Genomic DNA, 7,500 nt, shown 5'->3' with positions numbered 1-7,500 from the left:
ACGCACGCCTCGGCCTCACAAGGGCTGCGAGAATTCTCGGTCGATGTCCGTCTGTGACTCGGGGCGGCGGGGGAACCCACACAGCACGGGGAGGGTCAACCGCTCAGCCTGAACACCAGCCCACAATAGCGCTGGCCCGCCGAGGGCCCTCCCACGTCGGACACGACTCGCCTGATCGTTCGAGAGGTAGGTGCCGAGAGGTACGCCGCCGTGTGCGGAAGGAAGCAACAACGACTGGCCGCCACGGGCGTGACCTCTCGCGCCCGAGAATCTGCTCTCGGCCAAGGCTTTCGGCGCTCGCACGACACTTGCAACCAGCCGGCGTGCGGCGCCTGACTTCAATCAGGTTTCTGGGAACGCCCCGACATGTGCCTCTGTGCAACCCGTTAACCGTGACACATGCGACTGCAACCCAAGGGAACCAGGCACGGGAACGCCGCCGCCCCGCGTCGCCTGAAAACAGACTTGGGCACCCTGGCCTCCAGGTGTGCCCGAAAACAAGACAAGAGGTGCCCAGTCACAAAGGCTAAACCTCGACAGACATTTTATAATGTGTCTTCTACCATATATGTCTGTCTCTTCTTGAATTATTGTACAAGGATATATATATATATAATTGTGTCTTTGTTTTCTCGCCATTAAAAACTTTGTAAGTGTTTCTCTCTCGCCACAGAAAAAACACTTTGTCTGTTTTTTTTACAAGTATGTTTCTCACACAAGAGTTCACAGAAACACATTGTTTGTATCAGAGTTACCGCCGGCTCGGACTCTGACCGATTTTTAGGCCGGCAAATGAGTTCGAAAAGTCCGTCAAAATTGTTGCTAAAACCCCTTGAGGACTTCCGAGTGCTCATTGGTAAGGCCTTCGATTTGAAATCGGGACCGTACCTCAAAGTAGCACTTTCCTGGGTACTTTCAAAGTGCTACCGCTGCCAGAAAATGTTCTAAAAATCGTGTTCCCGAAAATCTCCGGGCACCCCGCCAACCCCTCGTGACGCCAAATGCAAATGGCAAATCGGCGGGAGGTCGCCCGGTAGTCCATCCGAGGAAGGCGCTCCAAATCCCCGCAAATCGACTTTTTCAAAACCTCATCGGCACTACCGAGGGCAAGTGGTTAACCAGCTGTCCGAGACATTCGACCACAAATGCAAGTGGCAGCTCGGCGGGACCAATCCACTCCACCTTAGCGGGAACACCCCCACTCTGTCCTCGGTAAATCGGCTGGACACGACCTCATACACTTCCGAGGGCAAGTGATTAACTAACGGTAGGGTGCACTTTTCATATATGCACGTGCCCCATCGGCGGGACCAATCCACTCCTCCGTTCCGCTCTCCTGCAACCTTGGCCCCGGTAAAGCGGCGGCACAGGACCTCATAGACCTCCTGGAAGTCGCCAGAGGCTAAGTCCGACTGGTTTATGACTTGCCACTGCCTGGACCTGCCCCCACAGGCTAAGTCCGACTGGTTTATGACTTGCCACTGTCTCCACCTCCCTCCACAGGCTAAGTCCGACTGGTTTATGACTTGCCACTGTCTCCACCAGCCTCCACAGGCTAAGTCCGACTGGTTTATGATTTGCCACTGTCTCCACTGGTTCATGACTTGCCACTGCCTGGACCTGCCTCCACAGGCTAAGTCCGACTGGTTTATGACTTGCCACTGCCTGGACCTGCCCCCACAGGCTAAGTCCGACTGGTTTATGACTTGCCACTGTCTCCACCTCCCTCCACAGGCTAAGTGCGACTGGTTTATGACTTGCCACTGTCTCCACCAGCCTCCACAGGCTAAGTCCGACTGGTTTATGATTTGCCACTGTCTCCACTGGTTCATGACTTGCCACTGCCTGGACCTGCCCCCACGGGCTAAGTCCGACTGGTTTATGACTTGCCACTGTCTCCACCTTCCCTCCACAGGCTAAGTGCGACTGGTTTATGACTTGCCACTGTCTCCACCAGCCTCCACAGGCTAAGTCCGACTGGTTTATGATTTGCCACTGTCTCCACTGGTTCATGACTTGCCACTGCCTGGACCTGCCTCCACAGGCTAAGTCCGACTGGTTTATGACTTGCCACTGTCTCCACCAGCCTCCACAGGACAAGTCCGACTGGTTTATGATTTGCCACTGTCTCCACTGGTTCATGACTTGCCACTGCCTGGAACTGCCTCCACAGGCTAAGTCCGACTGGTTTATGACTTGCCACTGTCTCCACCAGCCTCCACAGGCTAAGTCCGACTGGTTTATGATTTGCCACTGTCTCCACTGGTTCATGACTTGCCACTGCCTGGCCCTGCCTCCACAGGCTGAGTCCGACTGGTTTATGATTTGCCACTGGTTCATGACTTGCCACTGCCTGGACCTGCCTCCACAGGCTGAGTCCGACTGGTTTATGATTTCCCACTGGTTCATGACTTGCCACTGCCTGGACCTGCCTCCACAGGCTGAGTCCGACTGGTTTATGATTTGCCACTGGTTCATGACTTGCCACTGCCTGGCCCTGCCTCCACAGGCTGAGTCCGACTGGTTTATGATTTGCCACTGGTTCATGACTTGCCACTGCCTGGACCTGCCTCCACAGGCTGAGTCCGACTGGTTCATGACTTGCCACTGCCTGGACCTGCCTCCACAGGCTTAAGTCCGACTGGTTTATGACTTGCCACTGTCTCCACCAGCCTCCACAGGCTAAGTCCGACTGGTTTATGATTTGCCACTGTCTCCACCAGCCTCCACTGGTTCATGACTTGCCACCGACTCGGCCAGCCTCCCCAGGCGAAGCGCGGGCGTTTGGTGACAATTCCAAGGCAGACCAAGGCAAACACGGCCCCTTGCGCGGCGGGGAGCCGTGCCCGGCCTCGGCGGGGCGTCGGGCCGCCGTTTGGAGCGCCGGCCGAAAACCCGAAAAAAGGGCGAAAATCGGAAAGAATTCGCGCCCGATCGGGCCGAGCGGCCGGCGGGGCGGCAGCCCGGGTCGGTCTCCGCAGACCTGGAGGCTCGAGGGGACCTTTCCGACCAAAGTCCATTTCTCGATTTTCCACCTCCTACCAATCTGCAGGTACCCCGCCAACCCCTCGGGACGCCAAACGCAAATGGCAAATCGGCGGGAGGGCGCCCGGTAGTCCATCCGAGGAAGGCGCTCCAAGTCCCCGCAGATCGGCTTTTTCAAAACCTCATCGGCACTACCGAGGGCAAGTGGTTAACCAGCTGTCCGAGACACTCGACCACAAATGCAAGTGGCAGCTCGGCGGGACCAATCCGCTCCCTTTAGCGGGAACACCCCCACTGTGTCCCCGGTACCACGGCTGGACACGACCTCATACACTTCCGAGGGCAAGTGATTAACTAACGGTAGGGTGCACTTTTCATATATGCACGTGCCCCGTCGGCGGGACCAATCCACTCCTCCGTTCCGCTCTCCTGCAACCTTGGCCCCGGTAAAGCGGCGGCACAGGACCTCATAGACCTCCTGGAAGTCGCCAGAGGCTAAGTCCGACTGGTTTATGACTTGCCACTGCCTGGCCCTGCCTCCACAGGCTAAGTCCGACTGGTTTATGACTTGCCACTGGTTCATGACTTGCCACTGCCTGGCCCTGCCTCCACAGGCTAAGTCCGACTGGTTTATGATTTGCCACTGGTTCATGACTTGCCACTGCCTGGCCCTGCCTCCACAGGCTAAGTCCGACTGGTTTATGATTTGCCACTGGTTCATGACTTGCCACTGCCTGGCCCTGCCTCCACACGCTAAGTCCGACTGGTTTATGATTTGCCACTGGTTCATGACTTGCCACTGCCTGGACCTGCCTCCACAGGCTAAGTCCGACTGGTTTATGATTTGCCACTGGTTCATGACTTGCCACTGCCTGGACCTGCCTCCACAGGCTAAGTCCGACTGGTTTATGATTTGCCACTGGTTCATGACTTGCCACTGCCTGGCCCTGCCTCCACAGGCTGAGTCCGACTGGTTTATGACTTGCCACTGCCTGGACCTGCCTCCACAGGCTAAGTCCGACTGGTTTATGACTTGCCGCTGCCTGGACCAGCCTCCACAGGCTAAGTCCGACTGGTTTATGACTTGCCACAGTCTCCGCCAGACTCCACTGGTTCATGACTTGCCACCGCCTCGACCAGCCTCCCCAGGCTAAGTCCGAGCGTTGCGGTGGCCATGCCAGTGCCGACGAGGTCTGATCCGGTCCCTCGCGCTCCGGAGAGACGTCCCCGGCCTCGGCGGGGCGTCGGGCCGCCGTTTGGAGCGCCGGCCGAAAACCCGAAAAAAGGGCGAAAATCGGAAGAAATTCGCGCCCGATCGGGCCGAGCGGCCGGCGGGGCGGCAGCCCGGGTCGGTCTCCGCAGACCTGGAGGCTCGAGGGGACCTTTCCGACCAAAGTCCATTTCTCGATTTTCCACCTCCTACCAATCTGCAGGTACCCCGCCAACCCCTCGTGACGCCAAACGCAAGTGGCAGACCAGCGGGACGGACCACCGGTAGTCATGCCGGGAATGAGGTCTCGGCGTCGGCATAAGGTGGGTGGATCGGACCCCATCCGGCCTACGGTTCTTTTTCAAAACGGCGCCCCCGGCCCCCGCCGGCGGCGGCCTTGGCGGCCGGGTGGGCGCCCCTCCTCGAATCGCCACCCTGCCCCGGGGTGAGCCGCTTCGCCGCCGCCCGGCGCCGTCAACAACCTTGTCCTGGTTTATGACTTGTCACCGCCGCTGGTTTATGACTTGTCACCGCCGCTGGTTTATGACTTGTCACCGCCGCTGGTTTATGACTTGTCAGCACCGGCGGACGGCCTCTCGCCGCCCTTTGGACGCCCCGGCGGCGGACCGTGACCCCCCACGGCTGGCCCGCGCGGGGCCCGCCACCCGCCCAAGGGGCGCCCCCTGCCGTTCGCCCACCTAACGCACGGCTGGAACAGCACCAAGCCCCGCAGCCGGCCAACGGCGGCACACACTGACCGCAGCCCACCGGAGGCACGTCGGGCCGTGGCCGTACCCCGCCCGACAGCGCCCCCTGCGGGCCACGGACCAGGCGGACGTTGGGACGAGACGATCCCCGGCCGAGGCGCTCTCTGAGCCCGCCAGGGACCGGTGCACCGCCGGCGGACGCTGCACCCGGTACACGAGCGCCCTCTGCCCGCCGGGGACCGGTGCACCGCCGGGGGAGTCTGCACCGGGCCCAGGAGCTCCCTCTGCCCGCCAGGAACCGGGGGGACCGCCGGCGGAGGCTGCACCGGGCCCAGCAGGTCACTCTGCCCGCCAGGGACCGGGGGGACCGCCGGCGGAGGCTGAGCCCGGCCCAGGAGCTCCCTCTGCCCGCCAGGAACCGGGGGGACCGCCGGCGGAGGCTGAACCCGGCCCAGGAGGTCACTCTGCCCGCCAGGGACCGGGGGGACCGCCGGCGGAGGCTGCACCGGGCCCACGAGCTCCCTCTGCCCGCCAGGGACCGGGGGGACCGCCGCCGGAGGCTGCACCCGGCCCAGGAGCTCCCTCTGCCCGCCAGGGACCGGGGGGACCGCCGGCGGAGGCTGCACCCGGCCCAGGAGGTCCCTCTGCCCGCCAGGGACCGGGCGGACCGCCGGCGGAGGCTGCACCGGGCCCAGGAGCTCCCTCTGCCCGCCAGGGGCCGGGGGGACCGCCGCCGGAGGCTGCACCCGGCCCAGGAGCTCCCTCTGCCCGCCAGGGACCGGGGGGACCGCCGGCGGAGGCTGCACCGGGCCCAGGAGCTCCCTCTGCCCGCCAGTGACCGGGGGGACCGCCGCCGGAGGCTGCACCCGGCCCAGGAGCTCCCTCTGCCCGCCAGGGACCGGGGGGTCCTCCGGCGGAGGCTGCACCCGGCCCAGGAGGTCCCTCTGCCCGCCAGGGACCGGGGGGACCGCCGGCGGAGGCGGCACCGGGCCCAGGAGCTCCCTCTGCCCGCCAGGGACCGGGGGGACCGCCGCCGGAGGCTGCACCCGGCCCAGGAGCTCCCTCTGCCCGCCAGGGACCGGGGGGTCCGCCGGCGGAGGCTGCACCCGGCCCAGGAGGTCCCTCTGCCCGCCAGGGACAGGGTGTAACGCCGGCGGAGGCTGCCTCCGGCCCAGGAGGTCCGTCTGCCCGCCAGGGACCGGGGGGACCGCCGAGGAGTCTCTGCCCGTCCCAGATACTCCCTATCCCTACCCCTAACCGTATCCCTAACCCTATCGCCTAACCCTAACCCTATCCCTAACCCTAACCCTAACCCTATCCCTAACTCTAACCCCATCGCCTAACCCTAACCCTATCCCTAACCCTATCCCTAACCCTAACCCTATCCCTAACCCTAACCCTAACCCTATCCCTAACCCTAACCCTATCCCTAACGCTAACCCTAACCCTATCCCTAACCCTAACCCTAACCCTAACCCTATCCCTAACCCTAACCCTAACCCTATCCCTAACCCTATCGCCTAACCCTAACCCTATCCCTAACCCTATCGCCTAACCCTAACCCTAACCCTAACCCTATCCCTAACCCTAACCCTATCCCCTAACCCTAAACCTATCCCTAACCCTAACCCTAACCCTAGCTCTAACCCCATCGCCTAACCCTAACCCTATCCCTAACCCTAACCCTATCCCTAACCCTAACCCTAACCCTAACCCTAACCCTATCGCCTAACCCTATCCCTAACCCTAACCCTATCCCTAACCCTAACCCTAACCCTATCCCTAACCCTAACCCTATCCCTAACCCTAACCCTATCGCCTAACCCTAACCCTATCCCTAACCCTAACCCTATCGCCTAACCCTAACCCTATCCCTAACCCTAACCCTATCGCCTAACCCTAACCCTATCCCTAACCCTAACCCTATCCCTAACCCTAACCCTAACCCTATCCCTAACCCTAACCCTAACCCTATCCCTAACCCTAACCCTAACCCTATCCCTAACCCTATCGCCTAACCCTATCCCTAACCCTAACCCTATCCCTAACCCTATCGCCTAACCCTAAACCGAACCCCAACCGCAACCCCCAACACCAAAAGGCACCGGGCCGTAAGCCTGCACCCGCACCGGCAGTGCCCTAGCCCCCTCGGGGAAGAAGGGACTCCGTCTCCACACCGCACCCGCCCCAGCTGCGCTCTCTCCCCGCCACCGCCGAAGGCACACGATTTGAACCGCTCCTCCCGTCCGGGGAAGCACACTCGGCAGCACGCCTACCTCCTTCCCAACGGGACCAGGACCGAAGGGCACACAGACCCTCCACCACCCCACCAACGTGACCCCAAGCCCGGGCACCCCCTTCAAATTCGCCCGCTGGGACGTGTATTAAGCCCGGCAACAGTTATTCAAGCAAAACCGCAGCCGCAAGTTGAAGTGACAACTCATTAACCAAAACAATATTGGGCAAGTCATAAACCACTTTCCACTCTGGACAAGTCATAAACCAGTTTCCTCTCTGGACAAGTCATAAACCAGTTGGACAAGTCATAAACCACTTTCCTCTCTGGACAAGTCATAAACCAGTTGGACAAGTCATAAA

Source organism: Scyliorhinus torazame, unplaced genomic scaffold (assembly GCF_047496885.1).
Source record: "Scyliorhinus torazame isolate Kashiwa2021f unplaced genomic scaffold, sScyTor2.1 scaffold_797, whole genome shotgun sequence".
Taxonomy (NCBI): Eukaryota; Metazoa; Chordata; class Chondrichthyes; order Carcharhiniformes; family Scyliorhinidae; genus Scyliorhinus; species Scyliorhinus torazame.
Note: the sequence above shows the minus strand (reverse complement) of the source record.